We start from the raw sequence: 14,215 nt of genomic DNA, 5'->3' as shown, positions 1-14,215 counted from the left end.
CTTCCCCTTTCATCTGTAGCCCTCTGGTCTTCTAGTCACATTACAATGACTTATGTGCAAGTGGATGACAGTTTGGGAGCATGTTACCATGTTTATCTTCTAAAATTATCTCTGTAGTTAAAGTCTGTATGAGTGGATGGATGGATAGATGGATGGATTAAAGAAATACATAATAGCTTCCACCAGGCCCTGGACCTTGTCTAACCCTAAATGACCTATATTTGGTATGGAATCTTCAGCATAGTACTCTGAAAAGTACTCAAGAGGTATTTTTCTCTGACAATGAGGCCAGTTTTTCTATCCCAGAAAACTTCCCGACCTCAAGGTCCAAATCACAAAGTCTTCTCTTTCTTTTTTTTTTTTTTTAAGTCTTCTCTGTTCTGAGCAAAGCAATCAGTGGTCCTGGTCCTGGTCTGTGTTCAGGTCATCATTCTCAGTAAGGCTGAGGACTAATTTAGGTCTTCTCCCTGGCAATCACCAGCTGCACCAAACACCCAATAATGGCCACAAAAAGCCTCCTGTCTTAGTTAGTTCAAGCTGTTATAACAAAGTACCATACACTGGGTGGCTTATAAACAACAGAAATCTATTTCTCATAGCTCTGGAGGCTGGAAGCCCAAGATCAAGGCTTCAGCAGATTCAGTGTCTGATGACAGCCTCCTTTCTGATTCATAGATGGTTACATTCTTGCTGTGTCCTCACATAGTGGAAGGGGTGAAGGAGTCCTCTTGGACCTCTTTCATACAGACACAAATCTTATTCATGAGGACTCCACCCTCATGACCTAATAATCACTTCCCAAAGGCCCCATACCATCACGTTGGGGGGCAGGATTTCTGCATATAAATTTCAGGGGGACATAGACATTCCAACCATAGCACCTCCCAAGTCTCATTTTACCCTTAAAAAAATTTTTTTATGTATATCTAACAGCAGTCAAACATGTTAAAGATTTTTCTGTTGGTGTTTTTTTTTTTTTTAAGAGTGAAGGGGAGTGGAGGTAGAACAATTCAACATCAGACATAAGCCATAACCATAAAGGAGAGCAGAGGAAAAAAAAAGCCCCTGCCCAGAGGGCTTGCCGTGTAAATTAGACACACAGAGGGAGTGCAACAAGACAGGGCAGGCACCCATAGAGAGACAGGTGGCAGTCAAGGATAACTGTCTTTGTTCCTGGCCAGACCAGCCTGTCATCTGCCACCTTTGAGGCAGCTCAGGGGAAGGCTCAAGAGAGAGACTGAGAGAGGAGAGAATAGTGATAAATTACTTACAATAATAAGTGGAAATGAAGGCAGGGTTGAGAGGGGCCCAGACACGTAGCTCCTGGCTCCTGTCCTCCCTTATTGTCCTATGTGTGAGAGAGGGAGAAAGAAAGGACAGTATTAATGAAACTGTTCCCCAACCTCACAAGACTGAGAGGACCAAATGGAGGGTGTCCAGGATTTGACACTGGGTTTGCTGTGTGTGTGTGTGTGTGTGTGTGTGTGTGTGTGTGTGTTTACTGTTCCAGTGTTAGTTTATTCTTCTAACATGTGTTATTGTGCTGAACCCTGTGTGTGGGTGACATCTTCCAGTCTCGCCCATGCCATAACCCTGCAGTGTTCTCTCTTCATAAATTCCAGGGCTAGAGCCCAAAGGCATCTCAGTCGAACACATCTTGTCACACTGAAATAAAAGCAAAATTAAAGCCTAGACATCGTGGAATGCCTCATAAAGTTCCCCCAGCACACGATCCAGGCTCAGATTTCCCAACATCAAGCCGCTGCTACTGGGACGACCCTCTTAATATGCACGTGGAATATGTAGGTCAACAAGCATGGATTTTAATCCTTTTATTACAGGAAATCACATCAGGTCAAGGCACGGTATTGAAGGAGCGTGTCTTGAGCAAAGTTGACGAAAGGTGGCAAAGTCTGTTCCGTGTGGGACTCACCCTGGGTACACTGAGGACACACCAGGACTTTGCTGGAGACTCACAACATGCATCTCTATCCTGTGAACATCACATAAACTGCGACCCTCCCCCCACCTGGATCAACAACCTTGTAAAATAGAGAAGAAAAGTTGGAGGTCATGAGCACCCAAGTCCTGGTCCTTGAGTTCACCTGACTATTTAATTCCTTCGGAGACAGTCACCTCCATTTACGAAACGGCAACTCCCCCAATTACATAGCAGTAAATTACAGCGTTGGTTGGAATTGAGTTCTTTGTATTTTTCACTGTCTTTGATGATTTCAAAACTTGTTGAAGATGAGTGTCTACAGTAAGCCAGCCAGAGGAAGGGAGGAAGAGATTCATAAGATTTGACAGTTCTGATGAATGAATAATTGGAATGTCAGAGGCTGATTCTTCAGGAACTGTGGAAATAGCTAGGAGCCAGAAAGATACAAAAGCCTTTCTTGGAGAGGAGAGACTCTCCCTGATTTGTAAGAGGGTGACAGCTTTCAGCCCCTTCCAAGGTCCCCTATGGCATTGGGGATGGGAAGTACTAAGACTCAGGGAGAGAAAATGGCCTCCCTAGAAGAGCCTGGGCCCTGAGTGCTGGCTTCCAGAGCTGAGGTGTGGCTGACCGTGACACCCAAATCCTCAGTTCCTGAACTGTTTGGGGGGAAAAGAAGATAGAGGCACCTTGAGCCTGAGGTTCATTTCTCTGCATGGAAGGTTTGGGGCAAGCCCTGATGTGTGCACTGAAAGCTGTCTTTCTGGATTTGCAAGTAGATTAATGAGGTTGAGTTTTACAGAAAACAGGTTTCCAAACACATCAGCCACAGGCCAAACATCTCGTCAGAGGAATTTTATTTTTAGAAGAGCCTTAAAAGTATTTCCTTTACAGTACCTAAGACTAAAATCAATCCCTGCGACTACCTGAAACTCCATTTACCATCGGCCTTTGGAGACAGTGGAGCCATTTGCCCAATCTTGCCAGAATGGGGTTGAACACTCTGTGGGCACGAGAGGAAACCTGGCTCGGGAGAGCCAGGAGCAGACAGGGTGGGAAATCCTCCTTCAGTTATGCTCGTCCATCACCTGCTCTTAAAGTTGGTCTGACAGAAAATACCAGATGGGAAGACCAAGTTCCTCTTCGGCTTTGTCACAATTTGGGGCATGTCACACATGTCATAACTTCTCTCAGTCTCAATTTTCCTGTTTAAGTAAGAAAGACTTCAATAAGAAATCATTTCCTCCTGAACCCAGGAATTGCTTACAGACCCACAAAGAGGCACCTGACTTTTCTCCAGCTTTGCTAAACGCACATATTTATCCGCACAAATTTGAGTCGAATCGTATCTGGAGGCTTTACATTTCAAGGGGAAAACGTTTTCATGATTACTGTTTCAATTCTTCCAACAAACCTATAAAGCATGTCTTATGGACGAGGAGGTTGGGACTTAGACAGAGTATGTGTGTTCTCGGTCCCAGAGCTATTAAGTGATAAAATGGTACAATTCATTTGTTTCTACTGCCGAAATTCCTCAATAGTTTCCAGCTGAATTCTGTGACTGGTCTCAAAGACGTTATCTGTCTCGAGAGTTTAGGATTGAACCAAAGTTATAATAGCTGCTACCAACTGAGATTCTACAATGGGCCATTGTATTTGGGCAGTTAGTTACACGGGTTAACCTTCACAGCAACTCTGCACGTAGGTAATATCATCCTCATTTTATAGAAGACAAATATAAATATAAACAGAGTAAGGATTCAGATCTGTTCCATGCCACTTTCCCCTCCACCATGAGGAGACAAAGAATCCCATTGGTGACCCTTTGGAAAGTCTAACAACCTTCCCAGGGTCACTACGATCTTGGAGACTTACACTCGGGGTGCTGTTACCAAGGATAAATCTTTAAAACTCACCCAATTCTGTTTGCTGGTGACTGTGGAATAGCCAGAAGGTGTGATAGCTTCCTAAGTCTTCCCTGAAGGCTTTCTACCTGAGGGGGGAAGCTCACTCTTGCCTTGGGGAAATCCAGCCCTAGCTAACCTTCCCCCTCTGACCACAGCACATTATGGCATTTTTCAAAAGCCATTATTTGTATATCTGCTAAAGGTATCACCCTGCTCATGAGATCACAACCTTCGGGGGGACACAGCCGGGAGGACTTTGTGTCCTCCTTGCCCCACAGAGAAAGTAAAGCAGGTACTCCAGAAATATAACCAGCTGAGGTGGTGAATGGGCTGATTGGTCTATGGGAAAATTTAGGGGAGACTCCAGTTTACGTCTCCAGAAATTTTCAAAAGGCTGTGTCAAGTCGGGCGTGGGACGTGAAGCGACACTTGAAAAGAGCCCAAGTAAGCAAGGTGTAGACATTCTGATAGGCCAGGGAATTCAACGTTCTACCCAACCAGAAGGGGTAAAGTTAACATCAGAAACAAAGTCAGAACGAAAGGACTTCTCGCCTTCAGGTGTCTGGAAAATTGGAGCATGCCGTCTCAAGGGGTGTCAAAGCACGGCTCTCAAGTCAAGGCTCATAAAACATGTGCTGCTGTGAGGGAGGCGGGGGGACTTCTGCCAAAGTTCTCCCAAGTCCACCTGTGCTTTTCCCCCTGGAAGGTTCCCTTCCCAGGAGCACATCCACAAACGAATCATTCTAATTGCCAGCCACCTCCGGGACAAGGCTCATCCTCAGGGGCTGGAGAACCGACTTCGCACATACAAGAAAGCCCGCTCCACCCCTAGATCGCCGAGTTAAGAGGAACAGAAGCTTAACCGAGAGTTTACATCATGTGCAATTTAAAGAGAATACTCAAGGGCAGTAAACACCTCATTACACACACGTGACTTCATTATTTCACAAATGCTCCACCCCATTTGCCATTGCAGGGTGACGGCCCCCTGTGCCCACAAACGCTGCAGAGCGTTCCGACACCTGTCATTAGTCAGCGAGGACTAGGGTGTGCTTATGCATTTTAATATCAACGAAAGCAAGCATGATACAGTTAAATATGTTCTTCTTGCCCCACCCCCCCACCCCCATACACACACACACTCTCTCTCTCCCTCTCTCTCTCTTTCTCTCTCCAAAAGCTAATTACATGTGATTTGGGGATTTTTCCAGAGCTAGGGATTATCTGCTTCACTGTTCCTCTAGAAGTCAACTGCACTGTGGCATATTCTATTATCCTGCTTAAAGAAGCAGGTCTGACATCTCACTCGGGGCTCTGTTCAAAAAGGAAAACCAGCAGGAATTTCACACAACTGGACCTGGCCTTCGGCAGCACAAATCTGGGACGTGTTAAGGATGTGAAAACAGCCCCGCATTTGCATGGCGCCGTCCGTTCTCCAAGCTCAGGATGCACCAGAGACTTCACGGGGGCCTCACTAGCAAAGTAGCATCCTCTTCCGCCCAGCAGCCCAGGCCTGACCACAAAAGGCCTCCCCGGGCCTCTGCAGGCAAGGTTGGACCTCGTCCCTTCAACGTTCCACTGTTCCAGGCCGAATTCCGAGCTGATAATCCAATCTCCATTTGTTTGCCTTCTGCAAAAAACTTTAAATGGGAGATAGGTTCCTCTTCACTTCCCGTCTCCCTCTCTGTTGACTTTTAAACCCTTTGCCACCTCCCACCCAGTGGGGGTGGATGCCCTCAGTGATCCCTGGTGCCACACCAAGCTGCCGTGCAAACTCCAGTCTGTGTGCCGAGAGACGGTGCGGGCAGGGACCGCAGGTGCTGTCTCCATTCAGAGTGAAGTGAGTCTAACCTGTCGAGATGGAATCTACTGGACCCAGAGGCTGACCCATTCTGACCTCGGGCTGGGGGCTCCTCTTGCCAGTGGCTCTGGTCCCCTCTCCACCCCGTACCGTCTCCCCTTCCCTGAAGACGCACAGCTTGGAGTCTCTGATGGTCTGTGCCAAGGAGGGGACAGGCATAATTTCCCTAATCGTGGGGGATCGCGGGGGAGGTAGAGACACAGCCATCCACATTGTGCGAGATGAAGCGCACGCACGTAGTTCCATTCCCGGTTCCTGGAAGGCAGGCAGGCTTCTTTTTTGGTTTGAATTCCCAAGAGAAGCGGCTATTTTGAAACCAGCCTCGGGGATAGGAAGATAGCTGGCCATTCCCATTGTCCAAAAAGAGAGTGAGAATATCCAGAAGGTGAGAGGCCCTCTGTGGCTAGCTGGAACACATTCTTTAAGTTTTATGTTAAAGTTGATTCTTTTCCCATACTATTTCCATAATGTTCCGTTTTGTTATTTATTTTTCCATGAAAAGCTATCCTCCTATACTCTACTATGTGTGACTCTCAAGGCTTATTCAAAAATCTTGGGGAAAAAAACCAGAGAACTACCCCCTCCCCCCCGGACCCCGCCAAGCATGTTATGCGTGTCCAGTAACCTGAAACCCGATACAAAACTGTAGCTTTGCGTTAGTTAAGTTTGTCTCCAACACTCAACATCCCCTCCACCCACACAACAACACACACACACTTTGCCTGCCTCTCTCCCCCCTTGGTACTCCCTGAGCTTTCCTGGCAGCCTGGGAGCAGCACAACCCACGTGCCCCCTTCCTGAGCAGCCCCGGTGCCCCAGTTGGCCTCTTGCCCCGTCACACAATTTCTCGAACAATTTCAGATGGATGCGTTAATGGCTGTTAATGGAAAATAACAATGACAAGGCTTTACATACGTACACAATGAAATCTTTTCCAAGTGATGGACACTTTTCAAAACGTTTACGTTTGTTATTTCACCTGGTGATGTTTTTGATATTGGCTCCTCAGTTAGGTAGGGCTGAGATTTTCTTCTCCGTTTTGTGGATGAGGAAACTCGATGAGGTTCTTCGAGTTGAATTGTCCGGCCCAAAGTTACAGAGCTAGAAAGATGGGTGTTGGTACTTGATCAGAGTGTTCCGGAACCTAGTTCCCACACTGGCCGGACAATTGCTCTGTCAGCCTGTGTGTGCCCTTTTTGAAGAGAACAGCTGGAATAGGCAATGCCTTAATTATTTCTCAAGGCAAAGACATGCTAGAACCATCGGGGTGCTTCTTCATAGAGCAGATTCTTAAAAACCTCCACCCTAGACTTACTGAATCTGAATATTTGAGACTGGCCCAGAAACCTGTAATTTAACATCTTAATTTCTAGGACAATTCTTAGGCACACTAATGTCTCAGAACCTTTTCCTTGAGCCAAAGAACTAGATTTATTTTTTTAATGTTTATTATTTATTTTTGAGAGAGAGACACAGAGTGGGAGCAGGGGAGGGGCAGAGAGAGAGAGAGAGAGAGAGAGACAGAATCCGAAGCAGGCTCCAGGCTCCGAGCTGTCAGCACAGAGCCCGACACGGGGCTCGAACTCACGAACCGCGAGATCATGACCTGAGCTGAAGTCAGAAGCTTAACCGATGGAGCCACCCAGGCGCCCCAAAAGAACTAGATTTCTAATTCAGATTTCAGAGAAAGATTAAAGAACTATATGAGAAACAGAAACTCATGTTGAATGCCATGAACACTTCCTTTTTTAGAAAGAAAGTTTATCCATTTCGAGAGAGAGTGGGGGAGGGGCAGAGAGAGAGAGAGAGAGAGAGAGAGAGAGAGAATCCCAAGCAGACTTCCTGCTGTCAGCGCAGAGCCCAGCGCCAGCTCGAACCCACGAGCCGTGACAACCACCAAAATCAAGAGTCAGACGCTTAACCGACAGTCACCAAGGCGCCCCACCATTAACACTTTGTGAGCACACACCTACTGTGTGGCATTCTGCACACTACAGAATGGCAGACTCTGCTTAAGAGATGTTCCACCCCCCTACCCGCCACTTCAAGGCTGCTCTATTCCAACCAGAAGCACCCACTGCAGTCTGAAGGGAGGGGCATGTCTTAGGCTTCTTTCTGTCATGTCTCCTCTGTCTCCATGTTCTGCTTGATATTGTTAAACTCACAAAGGAAAAGAAAATGCAAAAGAGTACTGGGAAAACACCCTTTTCCTTCCTTTCAAGAACATTTTTCTCCACCATTTTGCAAGAATAATCCATTATTATCAAGGACCAAAGCCCCACTGTGGCTACATCCATGTAAAATGCAAAAACATCTGGATAATTGATTGACTTTTTCTCTTTTTTATTTGAATGTGCTGCATTGTGTACAACCAGCCTGTGTGTTCCCCCATGGGAACTGCTGAGGATATAAATCCATCCCTCAGCTCTTTAATTAAAGTTACGAAAACATCAAGAGGGTCTCACCCTTGTAAACACAAGGAGCCTTTCCAGGAAATAGCTCTGCCTCTTGTGTTAACAGATGTCATGGGGCAGTTGGGTGGGAGAGTGTTGTTTTAAAATTCTCAATCTGCCTCAGAAGAGTTGTTTCCTTAGATGGTTCCTGGATAGCATCACATGCTTTTCTCCTTTCCACTCTCACATCACTTCGTGGAGCTTTTCTCTTCTGTCTCACTGCCATGGTGTGAGTGTTTGTGTCCCCCCAAAATTCATATGTTGATATCCTATGTTGAAACACCCAAGGCGATGGTGCTAGGAGCTGTGACCTCTGAGACATGACTAGGTCGTGAGAGCTGTGAGGCCATGAATGGGATCCATGCCCTTGTAAAGGAGACTCCAGAGAGAGCCCTTGCACCTTCCACCATGTGAGGGCACAGCAAGAACTGGGCAACCTGCAGTCCGTAAGAGACATTCCCCCAGAGCCTGACCGTGCTGGCACCCTGATCTTGGACTCGCACCCTGCAGAACTGTGAGAAGTGGATTCCTGTGGTTTCTAAGCTTCCGAGCCTGTGGTATTTGTGTTATAGCTACCAGAATGGACCGAGACAGCCACCTGGAGTGTTTGTCAGGTGGACCAGAAAGAATCCAAAGGCCAGCTCCTTAGGCCCATGAACGTCATTCTGGCTGATTTCCCTGGATTGAGCCACATTGTTATTTGTGCCTTCTGATACTGAGATGGCGATCAGCTTTGTAGTTATACAGCATTGGATGTGTCTTCCTGACTTTAAACACCTGGATGAAAAGTCAAAAATCTTTTCAGAAAATCAGGATGCTTAGCATGTTGGTGACAAGGTTCCAGATACCAGACAGATTTCATCCTTTATCCAGATCCTTTTTCGGTTATTGGTTTCAATGTCTTCTTGCAGGCTGCTTTGTCAACAGTAAGCAGCCTTCCAGCTGAGCATTCTTCTGTTCCAAGGAAGGGTGGCAAGCTCCTGGAAGGAAGTGCTGAGCACCTCCACCCTGGGGGGAAATCACCTCAGCACAGAGGAAACCTAAGAGAACATTTCACAGAAGCAGGCAAGTGAGAAGACTCGATATACAGGAGGCTGGACTCTTGAAGAAAAGCAATTCTGAGTTGAGCCATGGTGTAGCAACTATACCTAATATATGGCTGATGAGCAACTAAAGGGAACAGAGATAAAGGTCATTGGAACTGACTTCCTCAAAGAACTGACCTGGGAGGGCAGAGATGCTCCCATATGGATGCCAAAGTCCCTGGGATGAATACTTTCTAATACTGTGCTCAAGTCATCAAGAACCAGAGTATCCATAAGACATCAAATGATGAAAGCAAAAGCCAGTAAATAGAGTGGTATGAGAGGGTTGGCCTTCCAAAGAGGTGCTATGCCCAGAAGTTGAGAAATTGGGCCCTAGACCTGCCACCACTCATTTCCTGTTGACCCTAGGCAAGTCATTTAACATCTTTGAGCCTTGGCTTAACTCATTTGTAAGAGGAAGAGGGCTAGATTGGACGATCTCTATGGCTTCCTCTAGCTCTGACATCTAGTCCCATCTGGTTCAGGGAGGAGGGAGTTGAGGGAAGCACAGAGGCTCTAGATGATGGGTTATTGCTGCCAAAATCACCCTTTCCCCTCCCTCCTCCTGTTCTCTCATTGACATGCCCTTTATTATCTTGTTGTTGTTGATGTAGTGTTTTTTTCCCACAGAGCTCTGTGGGATAGGACAGCAGAGCACACACAGAGAAGATAGGAAAGGAGAACAGGAGTGGGAAAGGGGAGGAAGGGCCTCTCCAGGATTCCCAAAAGCCCTTGCTCTCCAGAGCTGCAGGCTGAGGAGGCGTGTCTTCCAGGCTGGGAATCTGAGAAGGTGAAGCTCTCTCAACAGTCTCCAGCCCCTCCAAACTCTGCAACCTTTTCACTGATGTTCCCAGTTCCAGCACCAGATCACTGGTCATTGTTCTTCACAATGACCACTTTCTTTCCAAGCTTCCTTGGGGGTCTGGCTCATTCCCATAAAGGCCAAGATGCTGAATTGGGAGGATCTGTAAAATACAGTATACTTCTGGTAACAGATCATTTTTGCTACATAACAGAACATGACAAAATTTAGTGATTTAAAGCAACAACAATTTTATTTGCTCCAATCCTGTTGGTCCTTCTGGTCTGGGATGGCTTGTCTGTGGCTAAACAGTCTAGAATAGAGCTATCCAATAGAAGTGTAATACAAACCACATCTGAAATTTGAAATTTCTAGTAGCCACATTTAAAAAACCTAAAAGAAACAAGTGAAGTTTAAGTTAACACAATATGTCCAAAATACTATTATTTCAATGTCTAATTAACATAAAAATTCTTAGTGAAATACTTTACATTCTTTCATCATACAAGTGTTTAAAGTCCAGTATGTATTTTTACACTTACAATACATTTCAATTCAGGGGCACCTGGGTGGCCCAGTCAGTTAAGCATCCAACTCTTGGTTTCAGTCCAGGTCATGATCTTGTCGTTCGTGGGTTCGAGCCCTGCATCGGGCTCTGCGCTGACAGTGTGGGGCCTGCTTGGGAGTCTCTCTCCCCCTCTCTCTGCTCCTCCCCGTCTTATACTCTCTCTCTCCCAAAATAAATAAATAAAAACTTAAAAAAACAACAATGCATTTCAATTCATACTAGCCACATTTCACTAGTGGCTCAACAGCCACTGTCTAGAATCTCACTCACATGTCTATGGTGTCAGATGGGATGGCTGGAATGGCTGAGGGTTCTCTTCACATAGTATCTCATCCTCCAGATTTGTCTGCATGACAGAGGGAGAGTTCCTATTGGCAACAGAACGCCAATGCGCAAGTGACTTTCAAACCCCCATCTGTTTCATGTTTGCTAAAGTCCCGTTGGCCAGATTGAGACACATGAGCTAACCCCAGGGTCAGTGTGGGAGGGATTTATCTGAGGGTGTGGTTACCAGGAGGTAACTAAAGAGGAGGCCATTTCTCCCAAATCCCCAGGCTCAAGGGAAATATCCCACCACTGCTGCCAGCTTCTCCCTCTCTGCTTCTTAGAAAATTCAACACAGGGAAGGCACAAAAAAGAAAATTAAAATAATCTGTAATCCTGCTTCTTACAAACAACCAGAGATAATCCCATCTCCCACAAACAACCAGAGATAATCCTATTTCCCACAAACAACCAGAGATAATCCTATCTCCCACAGATACTGTTATTCCATTATTCCATTACTTTTTCAAAGCACATATACATAGTCATTTTATAAATTGGCAATCAAATCAGGAAATACTAATGACTATCATTCTTAACATTTTCCCACATTATTAAAGATTCTTCTAAGAAGTGAATTTTAATGACTTCATAACATTCTATTGTATGGACATACCACAATCTATATAATCACTTAATGCTAAAGGATTATGTTTTTTCCTATTTTTCACACTCATAAATAATAAGAGATGGTTCACACACTTTTCTTTCATTCAAGCCAATTTGTGAAGAATGGATTCCTAGAAATAGAATTTCTAGGCCAAAAATATATATTGTACATTTCAAAGTATCTGATTGACTAATAGATTCAACAAATAATTATTAAGCATGTATAATGTCCAGACACTCTTAAAGGCACTGGGGATAGGGAAGTATGAAAACCAGACAAAACCCCTACTGTCATAGAGGAGGTTACCTTTCACTGGAGTGACCCTTTAATAAGGAAAAAAGTATATTACCTAGTATGTTAGAAAGTACTAAATGCTATGGAGAAAAGTAGATTGGAGATAGGGGCAGGAAGTGCCAGGGTGGGGACAAGGCTATAAATGTAAATAAGGAAGTCAACAAAGACCTCACTCATGTAATTTTGCTCCAAATATATTCTTTAGTTTCTTTCTTCAGGGTATATAAGATGAGGGGAGGGTAGGACACTGGGGGAAGTATTAAACAGGTGACCATGAAGGTCAGAGTCTAATTCATCTTCATCATAAGACTGGCCCAGACTATTCTATTTGCCTTCACCTGTGAGCAATTGTAGGATTACAACTAGACCCCAGGTAGTCAAGCTAGGGGTCCATGGGGGAGAAGTCCTATGCGTCTTGTCCTGTGGGGATACATACACAGTAGTACCCACATAACTCCTGGAAACAAACACAGTGAGGGAGATATTATGGGGGCAGTGGGGTCTTTGAGCCCCTGCCTCACCTCTAGTCAAGTGTTTCTTCTGATTGGCCAGAAACCTCCCAGAGGCTGTAATCAGTGCCTTTTTTCTCAGAAAGCTCAGATCACAAATACATACCCTCTACCACTATCATAGCAAAGGCTTGCAAATACTGAACGTTGAGTATATATATTTGATGAAGGCATGGCAAACTAAATAAGTGAGTGGATTTTTTTTTTAATTTTTTTTTCAACGTTTATTTATTTTGGGGACAGAGAGAGACAGAGCATGAACAGGGGAGGGGCAGAGAGAGAGGGAGACACAGAATCGGAAACAGGCTCCAGGCTCCGAGCCATCAGCCCAGAGCCCGACGCGGGGCTCGAACTCACGGACCGCAAGATCGTGACCTGGCTGAAGTCGGACGCTTAACCGACTGCGCCACCCAGGCGCCCCGCGAGTGGATTTTTTGAGTTAAGAATAGAGAAACAGCTTTATTTGAGGAGGGTAAAGAGAACTTCACTATTCACCCAGCAAGCCTGTGGCATTGAGGAGGCAGAGTGGGATTAGAAAAGTGAAAGTAGCCTCGTGAAAAAAGAACTATGGCCCAGTTGTTATTCTACCATCGATGACTACATTCATGTCCTCGGATACATATTGGTTTCTAGAATTGCCATCTTTTTATCTGGAAATAGATAATACAAAGCAGTATACATCTCTGCCATTGAGGACTGGGTCATAGAGGGCATCCAGAAACTTTCCTTTGCCACTACTTACAAAAGCATTCATTCATTCAACCAACAAATGTTTATGATGTGCGTGTTATATCCCAGGCATTATTCTAGGTGTTGAGAACAACTGCTCTGGGTTTCAGAGATAAACAAGAAAGACCAGTTCAGATCTACATTTTTGGGGGGAGGTAAACACACAAGTATATGAATACAACCAGGTAGTAATAGGTACTACAAAGAGAAATTTCAAAAGGGTTATGTGGGGTGCCTGAAGTTGGTTGAGCAGCCGACTCGATTTTGGCTCAGGTCATGACCTCACAGTTTGTGGGACTGAGCTGTGCTGACATCATAGAGCCTGCTTGGGATTTTCTCACCCCCCTCTCTCTTCCCCTGCACACGCTCGCTCTCACGCTTTCTCTCTCTCTCGCAAAATGAATAAATAAACATTAAAAAAAAAAAAAGAAAGGGTGACATACTAGATGATGGTTTCTTCAAGTTGGGTGTTCAGGAAAGAGCTCTCCGAGGAAGTGACATTTAAGTTGAGATCTGAATGACAAGCAGGAGCCAGACACGTGGCAATGAGGGGCCACGGGGAGGCTCAAGTGCCCTGACTCATGTTCAAGAAACAGAGAGGATGCCAGAGTAACTGGAGCATAGTAGGTGATGGGAAAACGGTGTGAGATGAGGGTCAGATAAGGAAGCCCTGTAGGAGTTTGGGTATTAATCTAAAAGCCATTGAAGAGCTTTAGGTAAGACACCGCATGTCTGATTTGCGTACGAGGAATGGAGAAGGAGGTCGAAAGCAAGAGACTTCCAGCAAACAGACTACTGCTATAATCTAGGTGAGAGACAGAAGAAGAATTTGGCCAGTGGCAGTGGGAAAGAAAGAAGTGGGGACTCATTTTGCTATATTTTTCAGCAAGCTTCTGACGGATAAGACGTTGGCTTGCATTAGTGGATGAATGCTGAGACCATTTACAGAAATGAACACAGCTACAGGCATAGCAGATTTTGAGGCAAAACTTAAAAAGATCTGTTTTGTCCTGGTCAGGTTGGAGAGGCCTACTAGATGTCCAATGGCGATGTTGAGTCAGCAGTTGGAAATGAGCCCAGAATTTCAGGTAGAGATCGGGCTGGCAAGTCACAAATGTAAACTGGCAGGACATG

General features: G+C 45.3%; 1 protein-coding gene across 3 annotated transcripts in view; it reads right to left on the bottom strand.

Moving 5' to 3' along the window:
- LOC111561798 (cell wall integrity and stress response component 4-like) overlaps nt 1-14,215 on the bottom strand; it is a 125,157-nt gene that overhangs the window by 72,685 nt on the left and 38,257 nt on the right. The window contains exons 1-2 of one of the 3 annotated variants that reach the window (XM_045033320.1): nt 10,886-12,627; nt 1,272-1,348 (exon numbers count right to left, since the gene is read on the bottom strand). The gene's annotated coding sequence lies outside the window, so the exon portion shown is untranslated. Of the gene's footprint in view, nt 1-1,271; nt 1,349-10,273; nt 10,441-10,885; nt 12,628-14,215 lie in introns of those variants that run through there. The other 2 variants (XR_006582895.1, XR_002744679.2) reach the window with 2 other exon arrangements.

This window comes from Felis catus, chromosome C1 (genome assembly GCF_018350175.1).
Source record: "Felis catus isolate Fca126 chromosome C1, F.catus_Fca126_mat1.0, whole genome shotgun sequence".
NCBI classification, from domain to species: domain Eukaryota; kingdom Metazoa; phylum Chordata; class Mammalia; order Carnivora; family Felidae; genus Felis; species Felis catus.
This window is presented reverse-complemented; position numbering and strand designations above follow the sequence as displayed.